We start from the raw sequence: 21,278 nt of genomic DNA on the forward strand, positions 1-21,278 counted from the left end.
TGCAGGTGTTCATTCATTCATGGCTACACAAGTAACAGACAGAAAGGGATATGCTTACCTTGTTTTTCTCTCTCTTATCTGCTTTTGCCTCTTCTTCCCCTGTCTTACAAAGGGGCAGGACCATCACATTCTGAAGTGTCTAACTGAGACTCCACTATGTCTACTCCACTGGTCAAGGGTGACTCAATAGACAAACAACTTTGGTCTGAGTCAGAGATCTGGGCTATACTCCTGCTTCTACCATTTAACAGCTGTGAGATCTTGGGGAACTTATTTAACTTCTTTTAGGATCTGGCTCTTTAATTATGAAAAATGAAAGGAGCCTAGGGAAGAATATGTAATCTAGAATGGCTAAAACTTCACTGAAACCCCAAATCCTGTGAATTCCTTTAGCTCTACCATGTATGAAAATTAATTTGTAATGGATATTACTGTGCCACTGTACCTTCTATTATCTTTTAGCATTCCTGGAGGTGGTTTTGGCATCTAGTGGGTATGTATTAGAGAATATCATAACTAAAAGGACACATTTTGAAATTATGAAATAGAGGACATTTTCAAAGCCCTTTTCATTTCTTAAAAATACTGATGTAATTCACTCTTCTTACATTTAATCTTGTAAAATCCTTCTTGTATAAACCTCCTCAATAAAATTAGCATAGAAGAACCTTATCCAAGAGAGCTCTCCCCAACCTGCTAATAATATTTGTCACTAAATATATTAGCTGCCAGAAGAAATACAACAATATTTTAAAAAATTCTGATATAAAACTTTGCATTTCACAATGTTGTTTTCCAATAAAAGGTACCTTAAAACAGAGGACAACATGATGAATCTTTACATAAAAATGATACCTGTTGAGAATATATAGGATTTATACAATGAAACTTCTTCCTTCTGTGTTTATGTGTGTGTGTATGTGTGTGTGTGTGTGTGTGTGTGTGTGTGCATGCCCGTGTATACACATGCATGCACATGTGTGGATGCACCTTATTTTGTTTTATGCTTATATAATAGGATAATAGAGTCTGGATAATTTTCAAGTAGTAGAGATTTATTACTTACAATTTGGGAGAATATGAAGTCTAAGGTTGAGGGGCCCACACCTGGAGAAGGCCTGCATATTGGATCATCCCATGGTTGAAGTTAGAAAGGCAAAATTGTGTGCATAAGAGAAAGCAAGAGAACAAGAGGGGCTGAAATTGCACAACCAAATATTGTTATAACTAGCTCCCATAATAATGGCATTATTCCATTTAGGAGGGCACAGCCTTTATAATGTAATCACCTCTTAAAGGTTCCACTTTTTGGCACTTGTATTAAATTTTCAACATATGAACTTTGGGGAACACATTCAAACCATATCAGTGATTATAAACTGGAAGGTTTTATTTATAGTCTGAATATGTTCTTCCTATGACTCACTCGTAAAAACATCTGTTTGATTCATTAAAACACTCATTTTCTTACCTATGGGACAAGGTGGATTTTTATAGGACCTCCCCATATTAACTTGGAGAGTTTATTTAGGCATAGTCATAATTTTCTTATGATGAATAAATTTGGCCAAATAAGTGGATTCTGCAGTTTGGAAAGTGGGAAAGTCTTGAACAAGTAGAAATTTCTAGCCTAAATGGATGCCTACTGAGCAAGGTTTTGGGGACTGAAATAGTTTATTGTGCCTTACTTATAACCCTAGATTCACTTCCTCATAACCATTAGAATGAAAGAAAAACCCATGTTACCCCATTGAATGAGGTTGCAGTTCAACCCACTCAGAGGCCAAAGAATGTTAACTGGGAATACCCAAGGACTCTCTGGAAATTGACATGAGCATTCTTTCCTTCCTCAGTTTGTTCTATTTTCCTTCACTATGGCCTGTTTTTCCTCTTCAAAACCTCTCAAGCTAGGAGTTTCAGAGTATTCCATAAATAGTCCTGCATACAATCCCTCATGGCTTTCATAGAAACCTCATAATTTATCCTACATGAACCCTTCCTGACCTCTCTCATCTGGGGTTACAGACTTTCTCTCAAATGGCTTAGGTACTAGTTACAGCAAAGCAGAGCTGAGAATGGTGGGTGTTGTGTGTGAGTGCAGCCTTTTTGTTAAAGCTGACCTAGGGCTTTTGACCAAATATATATCTGATCCCTGGGGTTGCATTACACAAATGCAATTACCCAACTTTCTCCTCCTTTTATTTACTTCACCTTATTTTTCTGTGTAGCTCTAATGTATTTGGTGAAGATAGTCTTTAGCAGAGTTTTTAACTCTTAGATTGATACAAAGGAGGGGTTCATCTTTTATTCTTGCTTCTAATCTTCTAAGAGGTGGTAGAAAGTCCAGAAGATGAGAGATTGGTGGAAGATAAAATTCTGCATCAATCTAAGAGGGATGTTTATGTACTGATATAACAGCATATTCTAACTATACCTTCAGTAAACAACAGTGTGGGGAAGATTTATAGTATTCCGTGTATGTGAGCTCACAGTTACACAAGATACATAGAGATGCCAAAGGGGAAGATAAATTTCTAAATATATAACATCAGCTTGTCTCCATCTTGCCTCCATAGGGAATGCTGTACAGGCCAGTCTTGGTGACCACTTTTCTCACACTTGGCTATATGGTTTTGTGAGTTCTGTATAATCTTCCAGAATATTTTTGTTTGCTCTAGCAATTTTTCCAAAAATTCATAATTGGGATTATTGTCCTGACAAAGCAGTTATCTATGTGTGATTAGAAATAGATCACTTGGGAGAGTGACAGTAATTATCAGCCTAATATAGGCATTCCTGTGCTTAGCTTAGAAAGACAAAGTCCTCAGAATGTTACCAACATGAGCATACAGATATGATTACCATTGTCAAACCCTGGAATTTAGTCTGGGCAAAGCTGTCACCAAGACTGGAGTCAAAGACATCAGTTTTTCTTGAGGAATAATGCCTTAGGCCATTGGTTTTATATATAGGAAGGCTTGTCTCTCATTCCTACTCAGCAGTCTAGTAAGCAATTTTCTTAGGAAATCCATATTTTGTGGTCTGTGGCCAACAGATGTGGAGGGAATGAGTTAGGTGGCAGAGGAGCTTGGTTTCTAATTGCAAATATTCTTATTTTTCCAAGAACTCTTCTCCTTCATACCATTTTTCTTCATAGTATATATCTTAAAACTCCTGGTACCCCAAATAAATGTCCAGGATCCTTGAAATTCTGTGTTAACTGTCCATTTAGGAGAAACTGAAATTAAAAATTACTGCATTTTTTCTCCCCTGGTTAATTCCTGAATCATCCATCATGCCCTTGGTTCAATAAAAGATATAGTCATTTCCTATTTTTGGTGATTTTGGGGTTGTAACATACGCTGTTCTTAACCTACAAAAGATGTCCAGATTAGAAGAATTGGATTCTAATCTCTGTAAGAGTACAAGCTTTCGTAGTGATTTTAAGCAAGTCCATTTACACATCGCTACCTTGGTTTAGCTACCTTCCCCTACTAGGGTTCATTTTTGTGTCTAGAAGGCTTCAGGTCTCTGTTGTTTCTGAAGAAAAAGCAATGATTTTTTTTTTAGCCTCCAATTATTAGACAACTGTTCATTTCATGAAAACCTTTTATCAGGGCTGCCAACTCAATACCATGAAGGATGGATTGGCATTTTTTTTTTTTTTTTACTTTTTGGTCTGCTTTTTTTTTTGGTGATAACAATGAGTATTGGAATAAAGTACTTGCACAGGTAAAAGTACTCTCAGAGACTGAAATAATGATAGAAAGCACTCTCAAGGGAGAGCCATCCAAGGCAATAAAAGCTTATGAAAGAAAGTACATGAGTTCAGAAGAAGTGATCACAAGAATCTGTTCTGGTATGACTGCTACAGCAGACGTCATGACAGATACTAAGGACATGTGTCCATACCAACCTGTATATTTTTCTGAAATGAAAGCTATGATAGGAGCTAAAGCCCTCTTATGGAAAGCTCAAGAAATGTTGTTGGTTGGCCAATTAAAAAGTCAGTTCAAATAGGGAATTATTTAAAAGTTATAACATATAAAACATTTTACTTTAACATGTGTACAATAAACATTCATTTATTTATTTTTCATGGTCTTTAAGAATTGGATGGCTGATTGAACTTTGTATAAGAAATACTCCTAATCCATTTTCAGCTTAAGTTTATGCAAAGTTTATGTAAAGAGAGCTTAAAGGTACTTGGGAAATGATCTCAATGGTTTTTTTAGTGATGCTTCCTCATCAAGTTTCTCTAAATATTCAGCTTAGTTTTTGTAGAAACAGCAACTACTTTTCAGTCACATTTAATGAGTTTATCTAATATCTGTTCTAGCTATTCAGTCTTAATAACAAGTACAGGCTCAGTTTTTATCCTCAGGAGGTTGGCTTCTCTATCAAGGCTGTTGGCATTGACTATTGGAATCTCTCCATGTAGCAGAAAGTACATTACTAACGTCTTATGGTGTTGTAGTCCCAGGCCAGCCCATGCCAGATTTGAAAACAAGGCTCTCCACCCCATGTCCTGTTCTCATTGACTTGGTCCTTGAATTCAGCACACAGTGTGGCACTCATGCTTGGTCAGTATTTCAGCTTAACTATGACCAACCCTTCACTCCAACTACACTGTAGACTCTTCAAGGACATTGTGAGTTGGCATCCTGGGAAGGAGGTTGTTGAAGTAGGGTCTTGGTGGAAATAATTCAGATACAGTGTGTCACCAATGATTCCAGCAGAAATTATACAAAGATTACAAAATGAAAACAAGAAGCAATCTCAAATTAATGTTAAAATTTATAAAGATAGTACCATATAATATAAACAACAGTAGGTTGCAGAAGACCCACACTCTATAGATCTTTATGATCAAATCCCTGCCCTTTTCTGAACCTTCATTTTCTCAAATGTAAAGTGAAGAGGCCAGTTGAAGTATTTTCTGAACTCTAACTGCTAATGATTTGAATGGACCTCCATGCAGAAGACCTTGAAATGTCTTTAAGACTGATAGAATGGCAGACATTCAGCTTGGTGTTCTCAGCCATTGAGAAGCTTAGATCTTGAAAAAAATTGTTCATATTAAAATCTGTATGAAAGTATGTGCCTGGAAATGGTGAAGTGATGTCTGTGCACTCTTGCTCCACTGTACCTAGGTTCATGTTAATGTTTGGTTTGCAGAAATTGAAGAAAAAACATAAATATGGGAGCAGTTATTTCACTTCTCATATTTTATATGAGCATATTATCACTTTAATCATGTAGTTCATAATTATGTCCTGCTCAAACATTAGAATAAAGTTAACATTTCTGCCCTGTCTAGAATGTATGATCAGATGTTTTAAATCACCACATATGATTTGATGATCAAAGAGAGTTATAAATATATAGCTAAGTAAAATGATCAAAATAAACACATAGCATGTTTGAACAGGGACAATGAGAGCTAGCATCCTGGCAAGGGGGATAATGAAATAGGGACTTGGTAGAAATAACACATTATTTATTAACATATAGGAAGTTGCAGGGTTTAAAACTAAATCAGACTAGATGGATGACCCCAGATCCACAGTCCCAAGTGTGAATATCTCCAATCCTAGCTCCTTTGGAAACCCATGCTTCTTTTAACACCAAGTTTTATACTTAAAATAACATGCATGCCATTAAAACCTATAGGATTGGTGGAAGGTCTGTGATAAACTGGCAGTTTTATATTCAGTTAGTGATTTTGTAAGTTGAATTTGACAAACACCACACACCTAATTTAATTCTTAATATCTTTTTAAACCAGTAGTTCTAGACATCACAAACTAATGGTAGCATAAGACTTTTTTTTTAAAGGACCAAGTCATGAAAATTTATGACTTAGTAAACAATTTTGAAATGTTGAGTACTGCATATTCTAACAGTTAAGCTTTTTTTAATCAGCAGAATTTGTGCAGTCCACATCCCGACCCCCATCACTGCCTCTAAACTTGTCATTGGCAACTCTTTATTTTGAACTTCTCTCCTTTACCATCTAGTTTTATTATCTAGTACAAAAAATTATAATAATCTAGATAAATATGTTTTTGATTAAAACAGCATTTTTATTTTAATATTTTTTCAAAAATAGCATTTCTGGTTAGCATATTATTGTAAACATTAATGAGTTTTGTATGATTTTTTTTGTGTGGGGTCTTGGAGATTGGACCCAGGGGTGCTCTACAAATGAGTCACATCTCCAACCCTTTATTTTAATTTACTTTAAGACAGGATCTCACCAAGTTGCCAAAGTTGGCCTGAAACTGTGATCCTCCTACCTTAGCCTCCCCAAGTAGCTGGGATTATAGGCATGTGACACCATGCCTGCTCAGCTTGATATTCTAACACATGAATAGTACATGCAATGATCAAATCAGGATGATCAGCATTTTCTTGTCTATAATTTTTTATGTTGAGGCATTTTTAGAATGCATCAGCACTGAAGTTGTTTCCTCATTTTAAAGTAATACAGCCATATTATTAGCATTATTTTACTTTATATCCCTGCACTAATACACCTCTTATGTTGCCTATACAGATCATATTTGACATGCTGATCACAAAATTATGAGTTCCAACTGATTTTTATATTTTTACTACATGTATACTTATGATAGAACACTGATAGCCAGAAGGAAAATAAGACTAGATTGTAAAAATAAACACAATTATTTATCATTTGTATTTACATTTCTTTTGTTTATACATCAATTGTATATATAGTATCAAAAGGATGTCCACAGTTACTATCAATATTTAAAAAAAAACTACTTTTACACAAAGACAGACTATAGGACAAACAGAATTCAGATGGGAACTAAAATTTCTGTCACATATCCAAATTCCTGCTATATGGTGTCAGTCCTTTTTATATGTAGAAATTATCTGTTTCTTAATATTGTATTAAAAAACATAGATGTGCCTAAGAATGGGGTTGTGATATCCTGAAGATATATGAAAATTCGTATGTCTTCAGCCCATAGCAAAACAGAAATGAGTGTAAGAAAACCCCCTCTCAATATTTGGAATCTCTGATTATGAGATCCATTTTTCTCCATTGTTCGCATCCTTTGCATGCTAATCAGATGAAATGTCTCTTGTGGTATATCTATCTTTGCAGGCTTCTGTGTCATTCCTCAGGTTTAGGAGAGACCTGTCACTCAGCTGATTTTGACCTAATAATTTGCTTTGCTTATCAACAGGGATGAGCTACTCCAAAGAAAGAATACCTAAGATGAAGGCACAAGCCCAGCAACCAGGTCCAGTTATTAGCTATGAATACTGACCTCTAGGCATTCAGCTGTATAATCTTCCAGAGGTGCAAAATTGATTGATCTGTTGCTAACTTAGCACACTGGCCTATCTTGAGACTAATGTGACTTTTGTAGTTGTTATCTTGTCAGTGACAGATACACTTAGTGTGCTGACTTTTGACCCTTTCCCCCCAAAATAGGTCAGTGGGGCAAAAGGAAGCTTCAAAGCTTCAAAGGAGAGTGCTTACCCTTTCCAATCGAAAAGAACATGTAACTCAATCAGCCTCATTATCAGTCACATCTGGCCTCCCACCAATTGGAAGACACTTCATCTAGTGATCTACTGCTGCCTGTTCCTTCTTTCTCTGGACAGGATGGACATCAGAGACTTCAGATGTCAGTTCCCATTCTTTTATTCCTCTTGTACTAGTGTATTGTGAAATAGAAGATCACTCTTTCCCTCATCAGAAAAAAAAATGTCTTTGTTCTTAAAGATAGAGGATATTTCAGCCATGCTGACTTCCTTAGAAGGAAAAAAGTAAAATGTATTAGTTCAATTTAAGCACCAAAGACTGTTATCACCAATGACCTGTTTAAGCAGGGCACATCATGGGGATTAATGACAGACTCAGGGAAGCTGATGACCCACAGCAAAACCAAAGGCCCATTAACCCCCATCAGTCATTTGATTCCTGGGCAAAACCCATTCCAAGGTAATTATTGCTGTTATAACTTGAAAAAACCAGAGGTGCATGAGTTATATTAATGTGTTCTGATCATTTTATTTTGTAATATTAGTCCAAGAAAAAAATAAGTGGATTTAAAAATGTGAGTTTCCCTTTTTAATTTCTAAGGAAATACCCATTGGAAAAAAATTGGTGTTGCTGAGAAAAGCCCATCAGTTTGGCAGACACTTTCCCAGTGTCTATTCAATTTCTAATCTTAGAAATCCTGAAATCAACATTAATGTCAGATTAGATTTTCTAGAGCATCATCTCTGTACCATTTAGTCTTTGTGGATTATTTGTGATCAGAGTAGGAATGAAGGGTCCAGGTCTCTTATTTGCTGCCTTTTTTTCTTCCCTACTTTTTTTCAGCAATGTATTCACTATATGCTGGGTACTGTTTTCTACTGGGGTATATGCTATGGATTTATAACTGATATAAAGGACAAGGAAGTTAGATAATAGGATTTCTGAGCCAGATGATGGTGTATAAGTTTCCTAGGACTGTCATAAAAAATTGCAACAAACTTGGTGTTTTTATTTTTTCCTCTTCATTTTGAAGAATAATAGACCCAAAATAGCCAAAATAATCCTGAGTAAGAGGCACCTCAATACCTAATCTCAAATTATACTACAGAGGTGTAGTAACAAAAACAGCATGGTATTTGCATCACAATTGACAAGAAGAACCCATAGAACAGAATACAAACAGACACAAACCCACATACTTACAGTCATCTGATTCTTGACAAAGGAGCCAAAAATTTATATTGGAAAAAAGACAGCCTTTTAACAAATGGTGCTGGAAGAACTGGCTATACATATGTGTAAGAATGAAACTAGATCCCTGTCTTTCACCTGCACAAAAGTCAAATCAAAGTGAATCAAAAACTTAGGAATTAGAAACACTATAACTTCTAGAAAAAAAAATAAGGTCACAATCCCATCATATTTACACAAGCTCCAACTTCCTGAACAAGACCCCTAAACCTCAATAAATGAAACCAAGAGACAATAAGTGGTATTCCATCAAACTTAAAAGCTTCTGGATAGCAAAGGAAATTATTAAAAGCATGCCTCTAGAATGGGTAGAAATCTTTGCCAGCTGCTCCTCTGACAGGGAGTTAATATCCAGAATATATGAATAATTCAAAAAGCTTAATACAAAAGAAAACAAATAATTCAATCAATAAATTGGCAGAGAAACTAAAGAGATATTTCTCTAAAGAAGAACATCTCTAGCAATCAGGGAAATACAAATCAAGCTACACTAAGAGTTCATATCTCTCCAGTCAGAATGACAATTATCAAGAATATACATAATAATAAATACTAATGAGAATGTGGAGGAAAAGGTACAGTCATACATTGTTAGTGGGACTATAACTTAGTACAACCATTCTGAAAAGTAGTATGGAAATTCCTCAAAAATCTAGGAATGGAACCACCATATCACCAGCTATCCATCTCCTTGGTGTTTGTCCAAAAGAACTAAAATCGGCGTACTTTAGTGATACAGCCACTTCAATGTTTATAGCACCACAATTCACAATAGCCAAATTAGGGAATCAACCCAGATTTCCATTAACAGATGAATGGATCAAGAAATTGTGGTATAGATACACAAGAGAGGTATATTTAGCCATAAAGAAGAATGAAATTATGGCATTTTCTGGTCAATGAATGGAACTGGAGAGCATCATGCTAAGTGAAATAAGCTAGACTCAGGAAGTTCAGAGTCAAATGTTTTCACTCATATGCAGAAGCTAGATGAAAATAAGGGGAAAAGATGGGTGAGGGGTCCTATATAACAGTATAGAGAAGATAAGTGGAGGAGAAGAAGGATATTGAGAGGAAGGATGGGAAAGGGAAAGAAATGAGGAATGAATGTGAGAAAATTATACTATGTTCATGTATAAACGTACCACAGTGAAGTCCACTTTTATGCATACCTATAAAGCACCAAGCAAAAAACACAAGATATCAGGAAAAGAGACAATGAAGAAGTCAGAGCAACAGTGTTCAAAACTGGTGAGTTTTATTTTCTGCAGCCAAGCATGAAGGTTTTAGGAAAGTGAGACTGGTATGGGGTGATGAAAAAGCTTTAGAAATAGTGATGCTATACAAACATTTTGAATTTACTTAATGTGGCTAAACCACATTTGTTTTGAACCAAAGTGGTCACACATATTGGAGCAAGGGAAGGTAGTTATGAGATATGCCTTTAGGAGCAGAGGCCCAGTGCTGATATTCTTCTCCTAGAATTGTGGGAAAGGTTTTATTTTCTTTCTTTATTGAGGTAAAACTAAACTTTCAGTTCTTATTACAAAAGTGATATTTTCATTTTAAAGGAAAAATAATTAAAAATGCATTTAGGCAAATATAGGGAGGAAACATCTAATCTCCTACTAGAAATTTAAAAAATAATAGTTTATGGTATAAAAATTATTATTTTTTTCTTAATGCCCATGTAGTTAGACATTTTATATAAAATAGAATCAGGACATGTCTTCATATTGAGGATTTTTAAGCTTTTCACATTTTAAAACATTTTATTAGTGCATATAATTATGCATAATATTGGGGTTCATTCTGATATTCATAACTGCATGGAATATAATTTGTACAATTTTAGCCCCCCAAACTTTCCCTTTTCCTCCCTTCCTTCCTCCCCCTGATCCCCTTCTCTACTATACTGGTCTTCTATTTATTTATTTTCTTTTTAAAATTGGTGCTTTGTATGGGGCTGGGGCTGTGGCTCAGCGGTAGTGCACTTGCCTGGCATGTGTGAGGCACTGGGTTAGATTCTCAGCACCACGTATGAATAAATAAAATATAAAGGTCTACCAACAACTACAAAAATATTTTTTTAAAAATTAATGCTTTGTAGATATATATAAAAGTAGAATTTCCTGTGGTGTATTCATATGGTGCATAGTATAATTTAGTCAATTTCATTACACATTCCTCTCCTTTACTGTCTCTTCTTCCTTCTCCTCAATTCCTTTCCTCTACTCCATTGATCTCATTTATATTTCATGGGAAGATTTTGATGAAACATGAGTAACCTTATTTAAAAAATGTTTGTAATGTCAAACTTTCAAATATATATTTATATATATTATATTTATACTTATATGTATGTTTTACATATATTTATCATGACCAAAACAATTAAAAATGTAATATGCAAAAAAGTTGTACAGGTTAAAATATGTCAAATTCTGTGTATAAGTCCATGAGGATAACTGGGAAGAATAAGCCAACTACTGTTAAGATATTTGTGTATGAGAACCATGAACAGATGGCCATTTAGTTACCCCAATTGTCCTGTTTCTTTGGCTTTTTGGAAAACATATTGGCATAATGGGTAATTTTCTATGTTGTTTATCTTGACCTGGCATTATAAAAAACCTCAAGTAACTATGACTGCATAGATTCCTTAGAACTAAAGTTGTCACACACATTGAAGCAGGGCAAGGTTGCCATGAGATACAATTTGACAGTAGAGCCCAATGCTGATAGATAATGATGTTAATTACTGTGAAGATATAGTGAAGAGTACATCAAGATTTTGACACCTTCTTCAGATTGATATAATATCTTTACTGTATTTGGAAAATTACATTTGGCCTTGACAGATGAACTCTGGTAGTCTCCAGCAGGCATCCTGTGGCATGCTAAGACATCAGTTTGTTATTTTTCTTTGTCATGTTAGGTGACATTGTCCTTAAGAATGAACATGTGTCCCATTTGCACCATATGTAAAAGTAATTTTTGGTTACTACCATGGTTGTGTTAAATATTTATATCCTGTAATATATCCTGTTTTAAAATAACTATCCAAGTGCATTACAAACCACATAAAGAATATTAATTTGGCCTTCAGTAAATTACAAGTATATGTCATGAGCTTAGTGTGAGTGTGTGTGTATGTATGTGTGTTAGTGGGGATTGAAGGAATAGGTAGAAGACGGTGATAACCTCTCTCTGTTTTCTTACTGGTAAAATGAGGTAACAAGACTTATTAATTGCCAAGAATACTTTCAACTATATGTTATGTGTTCCTAATATTGTGAACAGCAACTGACACTCCTAAAAATTTGCTTTCAAGTGGCAAATTGTTAGTTTGCTTTAATGAATCAAAACTTTTAAATAGTCAAATGATTAATTGCATCATTAATCTGTTCCCATTAGCTGATTGAAACAAATTGTTTATTAATTTCCAGTCGGTAATATGTAAGTTTTTAATTTAATTAAAATCTCATTATGTGTTTTTAAGACAAAAGATATATTGATATTGAATTTGATGAGTGAGACCTAGACAGTGCTCTAGAATCAGCTTAGATTCTACCAGGCTCTGTGCAGAGGAAGAGCTGGGCTGGGGGCCAAGCTCCTGGACCCTCCTAGGATTATGAAGAAGCTTTTGATGGGACATAGACACCTTGCAGAGGATGTGGCTTATTGTGTCCTCAGTAAGTCCAAGAATCAGAATTTTAGATGTGAGAAGCTGCTCCAAGATTACCAGGCACTAGTCCCACACCCTACCAGGTAGTTGAATCAACAAATCCTGAGACATGGGGTGGAACAAACTCTCTCCTTAGGACCTTCTCCCTTGTGGGCCTGCTAGGATGCCTGTTGTCTTCCCTCAGGATTTTTGTTCAGAAAGTGAAAGACAGAGCCCATATATGCCCTGATTCTTGTCTTTTTTTTTTAATCTAGTTGTTGATAGACCTTTATTTCTATCAACGATAGATGATAGAATCAAATCCAGGGCTTCACACATGCCAGGCATGCTACCTCTGAGCCCCAGCCCCAGCCCCTGATTCCTGTTTCTTAAAGGCAAAAACCTCCCTATTTTTTTGAACAAATACCCACAGAACAGTTTGTGAGTCCATTTTACTCTCCTTGAAGTTGACAAGTTTCATGTTGCCTTATTCCCCAGAGAGCACCACTCCACACAGATGTCCCATGTGGGGAGTCTCAGCAAGGTTGCCCTGGTCAGACTATTGATGAGTCTTATTTTCCTTGAGGGACCTATGTGTAGATCTGTGACACTCCTTGATTAGGGAGGAGGTTTTCCACATAAATGCCGAATAGGTAGACATTTCCAAGGAACTACTAAAGTCCCTCACTGGGCTTTGAAATGCATAGAGGCCCACATTAGAGTGATTTGGTTTTGATTTTATGGGTAAAGGAGGGGAGCAGTGATTTGGGGAAATTGGCTGAAAAACATTAGCCTTTACCTTTGTAATGTAATTATAGAGCATTGGGGGATATTTATCTTCTTTTTTCCTTCAAAGGTTCCCCTCCTTTTTTCAGGTGAGAAACACTGAAAGTCACTTTGGTACAGGAACCAGTTTTATTTATTTATTTGTTTATTTATTTTTCTAATTTTTTTTAGTTGTTGATAGACCTTTATTTTATTTATTTATATGCTAAGAGCCAAGTATATGATGCATGGCATTTTTGGTTGAAAGGTGACGCCAGCTAGCCATTGAGATGATATGATTATGTTAAGATTTGCATTCATATGGATATTGGACTCCTGCTGTTCACCTAGGCTGGCTACGGGACTCCTGGAGAGTTCCCATTGGTTGGGGAAGTACAGTAGGAGGGAGTTCCGGGGGAGGAGCTCGCTCGGCGGTCCGAGAGGAGGCCGCGTGGGTGGAAAAAATCTTCCCGGGCGGTACCGGACATTGGCGGCAGTTTCAAAAAATAAACTTTGTTCCTGCTTGAGTGGCTCGTGATTTTGTGCCCAGCCAGACTGCGGCAACTGGTGGCCCGCACGGGGAACGCCTGAAGTTTGGAGGTGAGTAAAATTGCTCGCCCCTGAGGGAAGGCAACAAAATGGGTGACCATTTCAAAAAACAATGTGTTCTCGTTTTGATTTATCTTGTTTTTGTTTCAAGCTGCCTATCCCTAGAATTTTCTCAGGCAAACTGGGAAAATTGGTTGGCTCAAGGTTTGAAGTTGTTCGGCCCTGAGAAAGAGAAAATTGATACAACTATTCTTTGTTCGGTTTTTGTTTCATTCTGTTTCGGTTTTGTTTTATGCTATCTTATTGGGTTGCGTTACCTTTATAGTAGATTACAAACTAGTAAAAAACAAACCGAAAGACTGTTAAGTAAATTGTTAGAGGTCCAGACTATGGTAGAAAACATGTTAGGTCAAGCGAAAGAGAAGGTCTCTCAAGCTAGTCAGACAGAGGAAGATTTGAAGAAAGAAAGCTTAGAGGAAAAACAACCATCAGGCGGGGAATTACAACAGGAGGCTGCTACTAACCCCGTTCTATCACCAGAGGGCGTAATTCAACCAACAGCTCCATCTACAGCTGAGCGGCCCTCAACTCCCGTAGTTGATGGACGGAATCCTGAGGCAGGACCCCAAAGATTAGCATGCCCTGTACTTGAGCAGGCAGGAGGGCAACGAATTCACCGTGCTTTAGATTTCAAAACAGTGAAGCAATTAAAGGAGGCTGTAACAACCTACGGGCCGCAAGCACCCTTCACTGTGAGCATGGTCGAATCCATTACCAACTTAGACATGACGCCAGCAGATTGGGCTAACATGTGTCGATCTGTGCTAAATGGAGGACAATATTTGTTATGGAAGGTTGCCAATGAGGAATTTTGCATGGAGACAGCTAGGCGAAATGCAACAGCCGGTTACCCTCAAAGAAATCTAGAGATGTTATTAGGAAAAGGACCTTATGAGGGTCAACGGCAACAAATTGAATATGATCCTGGCGTATACGCACAAATTGCTGCAGACGCAGTTAGGGCATGGAAAACTTTACAGGGGCATGGAGATTTACAAGGACAATTATCTAAGGTAATACAAGGAGCTAATGAACCTTACGCTGAATTTGTAGATAGGCTTATTCAGACAGCATCTAGAGTATTTGGAGATACAGAACAGGCAATGCCATTTATAAAACAACTGGCTTATGACCAAGCAAATCGTTGCTGCAGAGAGGTCATCAGACCATGGAAACATGAAGATTTAAACACATATATTAAATTATGTAGAGACATTAATGAACAAGGGCAAGTCTTAGCAGCAGTACAACAGGCTTTAGATGCCAGGCCAAAAACATGCTATAATTGTGATCAAACAGGACATTTTAAAAGGAGTTGCCCCATAGGAAGAGGGTTTAACAAGGCTAGGTATCAAAGGAATAGAATACCGGGTATTTGCCCACGATGCCGTAGAGGGAAACATTGGGCTAATGAATGCCGTTCTCAAACCACCATAGAAGGTATTCCGTTATCAAAAAACAGACAAGGACCAAGTGTTTACCCACGATATCGTGGAGAAAGACATCAGGCTCCATTGCCAAAAAACGGACTGGAGGGCCCAATGCTCCGGGGCCCAAAACCACAAATATACGGGGCAGTGGAGGAACCCAGCAACACCATCAAGGTAGTGCCCAAGACGCATTATCCATTAAATCCCTCATCAGACAAACTAGAGGGAGCGCAGGGTTGGACATCTGCGCCTCTGCCAGAGCAGTACTAACTCCAGAGATGGGAGTTCAAATCATCCCCACAGGAGTAAAAGGACCTCTTCCCCAAGGAACAGTAGGCTTATTATTGGGACGCAGTTCTTCAACACTAAAAGGACTTATGATAAGTCCTGGGGTAATTGATCCCGATTATGAAGGTGAAATAAAAATTATAGCTAGTTCTCCAAGAGGTATATCAGTAATTTCACCAGGAGATAGAATAGCACAGTTATTAATAATACCCAGCCTACATGATAAATTTTCCAGTCGTACTGTAGAAAGAGGTTCCAGGGGATTAGGCTCCACAGGTGTAGATTGGGCTATGCTGTCTTTAAATCTAGATTCTCGCCCAATGCTAAAACTAAATATTCAAGGACATGACTTTAATGGGCTACTTGATACAGGTGCAGACCTTAGCATAATATCTCGTCAAGAATGGCCAAAACACTGGCCATTACAACAAGCCACTCAAACGCTTCGAGGCCTAGGAGTGGCAACTAATCCCCATAGAAGTGCAATGGTATTAGATTGGAAGGATCCTGAAGGATGTGAAGGAACTATACAGCCCTATGTATTGGATCATCTTCCTATAAATTTATGGGGACGAGATGTCCTAGATCAATTAGGTTTGACATTAACAAATAACATCAATCCTAATGCGCCCACTACTAGAGCTAGACAAGGCTTTAGGAAAGAAGAAAGATTAAGAGAACAAGAACAAGGTATGACAGCACCAATTCAAATAGATCAAAAAACAAATAGACATGGATTGGGTTTTCAGAAAGGGCCACTGAGACAATCAAAATTACTTGGAAATCAAAAAGACCAGTGTGGGTTCCTCAGTGGCCCCTGACTAAAGAAAAGATACAAATAGCCCATGACCTGGTCAAACAACAATTAGCGGAGGGACATATACAACCTTCCGTATCTCCCCATAATACTCCCATTTTTGTCATTAAAAAGAAATCTGGCAAATGGAGATTGTTACAAGATTTAAGAGCCATTAATAATGAGATGGTTATTATGGGACCTGCTCAATCAGGGATTCCCCAATTGTCTGCTTTACCAAAAACCTGGTATGTTTTAGCTATAGATATTAAAGATTGTTTTTTTTCAATTCCAATTCATCCCGAGGATAGTCCACATTTTGCATTTACTATCCCTGCACTAAATCATGAAGGTCCTGATCAGAGATATGAATGGAAAGTACTCCCTCAAGGGATGGCTAATAGTCCAACTATGTGTCAAATTTATGTTAACAAAGCAATCCAGCCACTTAGAAATCAAAATCCTGAACTACAAATATTTCACTATATGGATGATGTGTTATTGGCACATAAAGATAAAAACACATTGCTAGAATGTTATGCCACACTTACAAATTTATTAAAAAATTATAATCTAGAGATAGCAATAGATAAAGTACAATTAAATCTTCCAATTAATTATTTAGGGGTTTTATTATCCTCAACCATGGTCCGTCCACCCAAAATTCAAATACGAGTAGATCAACTCAAATCACTTAACGACTTTCAAAAGTTATTAGGAGACATAAATTGGATAAGGCCTTATCTAGGCATACCAACAGGAGAGTTGGGACCTTTATTTGATATTCTAAAAGGTCCATCAGATCCAAATTCACCCCGCATGTTGACGCCTGAAGCAAGAAAGGCATTAAAAATCATTGAAACATATATGGAAAATATGCATTTGGATAGAATTGATATAAGTTTGCCTTTATTATTTATTGTACTGCCAACAAAAAATATTCCTACAGGAGTATTCTGGCAAGAAGGCCCATTATTGTGGATACATTTATCTTATTCTCCTAACACTATTCTTACTAGGTATCCTGAGGCTGTAGGACAATTAATACTCAAAGGAATAAAAGCAGCCAAGGGAGTGTTTGGGATTTCTCCCAATAAAATTATTACTCCATATACTATAGATCAAATTGATGAGTTAGCTAATGAGTTAAATACTTGGGCAATAATCATGTGTAAATCTAATGTTTCATTTGATAATCACTTACCGTCTAATCCTTTGTTGTCTTTTTGGTCTAAACATCCTGTAGTTTTTCCAAAGATGACAAAAAAAACCCCTATCATGAATGCTCCAAATATATTCACTGATGGGTCAAATAATGGTACAGCAACAGTAGTTACCCCTGATCAAACTTTTACATTTTTAGTACCCAAACAATCAGCTCAAAAGGTAGAGCTTAATGCAGTATTACAAGCTTTTATGATGTTTAAAAATTCTGTATTTAATTTATTTTCTGATAGTCAGTATGTAGTTAATGCTATAGTATCCCTTGAAGATGCTGGTAGGATTTCCCCTTCTTCTACTGTTTTCTCTTTGTTTTCTACTATACAAAGTCTAGTCTGGGACAGAAAAGATCCATTCTTTATAGGACATATCAGGGCACATACAGGATTGCCTGGAGCCCTTAGTTTGGGCAATGAGTTAGCAGATAAAACTACACATAACATACATATTTTCTCCACAATAGAAGAAGCTATAAATTTTCATAAAAGGTTCCATGTCAATGCTAATACTTTACAAAAGCGTTTTAAAATAACTAAAGAACAAGCCCGACATATAATAAAACAATGTCAAAATTGTGTGACATTTTTACCACAAGTTAATCTTGGAGTCAATCCTAGAGGACTGATACCTAACCATATTTGGCAGATGGACGTCACACACTTGCCAGAATTTGGAAAATTAAAATATTTACATGTTACAGTTGATACTTCTTCCGGATTTCTGATGGGCTCCCTTCATGCTGGAGAAAAAACTAAAGATGTTATAGCTCATTGCTTACAAAATTTTGCCACTGTGGGCGTTCCAAAACAGTTAAAAACCGATAATGGTCCTGGTTATACGTCCACCTCTTTTAAACAATTTTGCTCATCATTTGGCATTACTCACATAACAGGAATTCCATACAATCCACAAGGACAAGGCATAGTTGAAAGAGCTCATCAAACTATTAAAATGTACTTATTGAAACAAAAGGAGGGAATTGGAAAGGGGTATATATCCCCCAAAGATAAACTTAAAATAACCCTTTTTACTCTAAACTTTTTAAATTTGGATTCATCAGGGCTTAGTGCTGCGGAAAGACATTTGTATCCAAAAAATGTACATAAGCCTAAGGTACTTTGGAAAGATATTCTAACAGGACAATGGAAAGGTCCTGACCCAGTGATAGTCTGGAGTCGGGGCTCTGTTTGTGTTTTTCCACAGGAAGAACAGCAGCCGATTTGGATTCCAGAAAGACTAACTAAAACAGCTCCTACAGATCAAAAGGAAGATGATTCCACTCAAATCCATAACAGCTGATATCCAGATCTCCAGCTTGGCTATTCTTACATCTGTGACAGTGATTAACCAGGATGTTTTTTTCAATATCTATTTTATTATTGCTTTTTCCCACATCATAAAGTTCTATTTTATTTTTGAGCTCATACAGACCTAGGTTAATGTTTTTTCTGATCAGTTTTATATTTTGACTGTGGAGTTTTTGAACATTGCAATGGAGATTTCACCTAGGTAAAGCTACAAGGCCTTTACTATTGTCTTATGTGTTATATGTTATGTGTGCACACTTCTGTTTTGTGTTGTATGTCTGTATGTGCGTATGTCCATATTTCACATATGAGGGGCGCTCATGCACATGGATCCAAAAAAAAAAAAAAAAAAAAAATTTTTTATTATTCACGTGATTTTAATAGTTTAATTTAATTTGGGTAAACAGCTGTTGAGGATTGTTCTAATATATGAACAAATAGAAGGTTAACAAATCTGTTTGTTTACTTTCACCTTTCCTTTTCATTATATTTAATAATTCTGTTCAGGATAATGTAAATTGTTCTAAATATTGTTTTCTTAGTACCTGTTGAAATGTTACATATTTTTTTTTTAGCATCATTGTCAAAATTCCTATTTTCATCCCAGTGCCGGTGAAGACAAAGATAAAACCAAACTACAACTTCTTTGAGAGTTATCACAACAAACCGTGTAAGCTGACACATCAATGATCTATAACTCAACAAGTAATGCTCAATCAATGAGTCGATTTATTTTGGGAGGATATGGACATATTGATAGATTCCTCTGCTTTGAACTGCTTACAGAACTTGCCTGGACTATGTATCACTTGTATGCTTTATTTTGGGAGGATATGGACATATTGATAGATTCCTCTACTTTGAACTGTTTACAGAACTTGCCTGGACTATGTATCACTTGTATGCTTTGTGATCTATTTGTTGATGCAGAGAATTATGGTAGTGCTAGCGTATCTTTGCTGATGTGTCACCAGTGATGTAATTTTTCCTAGGAGCCGTTAATTGACTTGGTGTCATGACATTTCTGTATCCTCCTCCCTTCTACTAGTGATGGTCTAATTTTGGGGGCCAACAGAGGTGAGGTAAAGAACCTCATCCCCCCACCAGCACCAAGGCCAATTTTGGGGGCCAACAGAGGTGAGGCAAAGAACCTCACCCCCCCACTGGTACATAGGCCTATCCACAAGTATGGCTATATGCTGGACCGGTAGTCAGTAACGGGTATGATCCAATTACAGTGGTATCAACCTAAGACAGGAGGCTGACGCCTAAAAGTCAGTTTTCCGATGACGGGTAAGAACCATATGTTGAATTGGACAAACCTACCAGGCACGGTCCCTAGCCAGATTGCTTGTTACTTAAACAAAAGGGGGGAGATGCTAAGAGCCAAGTATATGATGCATGGCATTTTTGGTTGAAAGGTGACGCCAGCTAGCCATTGAGATGATATGATTATGTTAAGATTTGCATTCATATGGATATTGGACTCCTGCTGTTCACCTAGGCTGGCTACGGGACTCCTGGAGAGTTCCCATTGGTTGGGGAAGTACAGTAGGAGGGAGTTCCGGGGGAGGAGCTCGCTCGGCGGTCCGAGAGGAGGCCGCGTGGGTGGAAAAAATCTTCCCGGGCGGTACCGGACATTGGCGGCAGTTTCAAAAAATAAACTTTGTTCCTGCTTGAGTGGCTCGTGATTTTGTGCCCAGCCAGACTGCGGCATTTATATGCTGTGCCGAGCATTGAACCCAGTGCCTCACACATGCTAGGCAAGTGTGCTACTGCTGAGCCACAGCTCCAACCCCCCCAGGCACCAGTTTTATCTCTATGGTATGGGACAACTTGCCTTCCTCCACTGCCACCACCCACAGCAAGGTATGGAATGCTTATTTTCTTGGACACTTCCTTCCACTGGAAGAATGGACCTTGCAGCCACGGCATTCCGGGACTGTTCCTATTCCCAGTCAGCCTTTCCACATGCCTAAATTTTTCACTCAAGTTTCAGGGCAGAAAGACAAGAAAAGCTTCATTTAGAGCCCAAAATAGTCATGCCAGCCAACTCTTACAGGTTCCCCTCTCATCTATGGTTCAGCCTTACCTCTCTTTATAGCTGGCAGTTCAGACTTTTCATCTTGGTGAGCTGATGTCCTCCTCACTGGTGAGCTTATCTCCTATTTCTTTGAGGAGATCAAGGTCCTTTGGTGTAAGTTTCATAATCTTTCTTCCCCTACGCCTGTCATTGTGCCTTTATCTTATCTTCTCACATCTGTGCCTTTACCTGTGTAGATCTTCAACTCTTTTCTCACTTAAAACATGTCAAGAAGCATCCTGCCACCTTCCCACGTCACCAACGACCCCTTCTACAAACACTGGGATGTCTTTTCTTCTTTAGGTTAGGTTTCAGGGTTCTAGAGGTTTATGT

The sequence above is a fragment of the Marmota flaviventris genome, chromosome X (genome assembly GCF_047511675.1).
Source record: "Marmota flaviventris isolate mMarFla1 chromosome X, mMarFla1.hap1, whole genome shotgun sequence".
Lineage (NCBI taxonomy): Eukaryota > Metazoa > Chordata > Mammalia > Rodentia > Sciuridae > Marmota > Marmota flaviventris.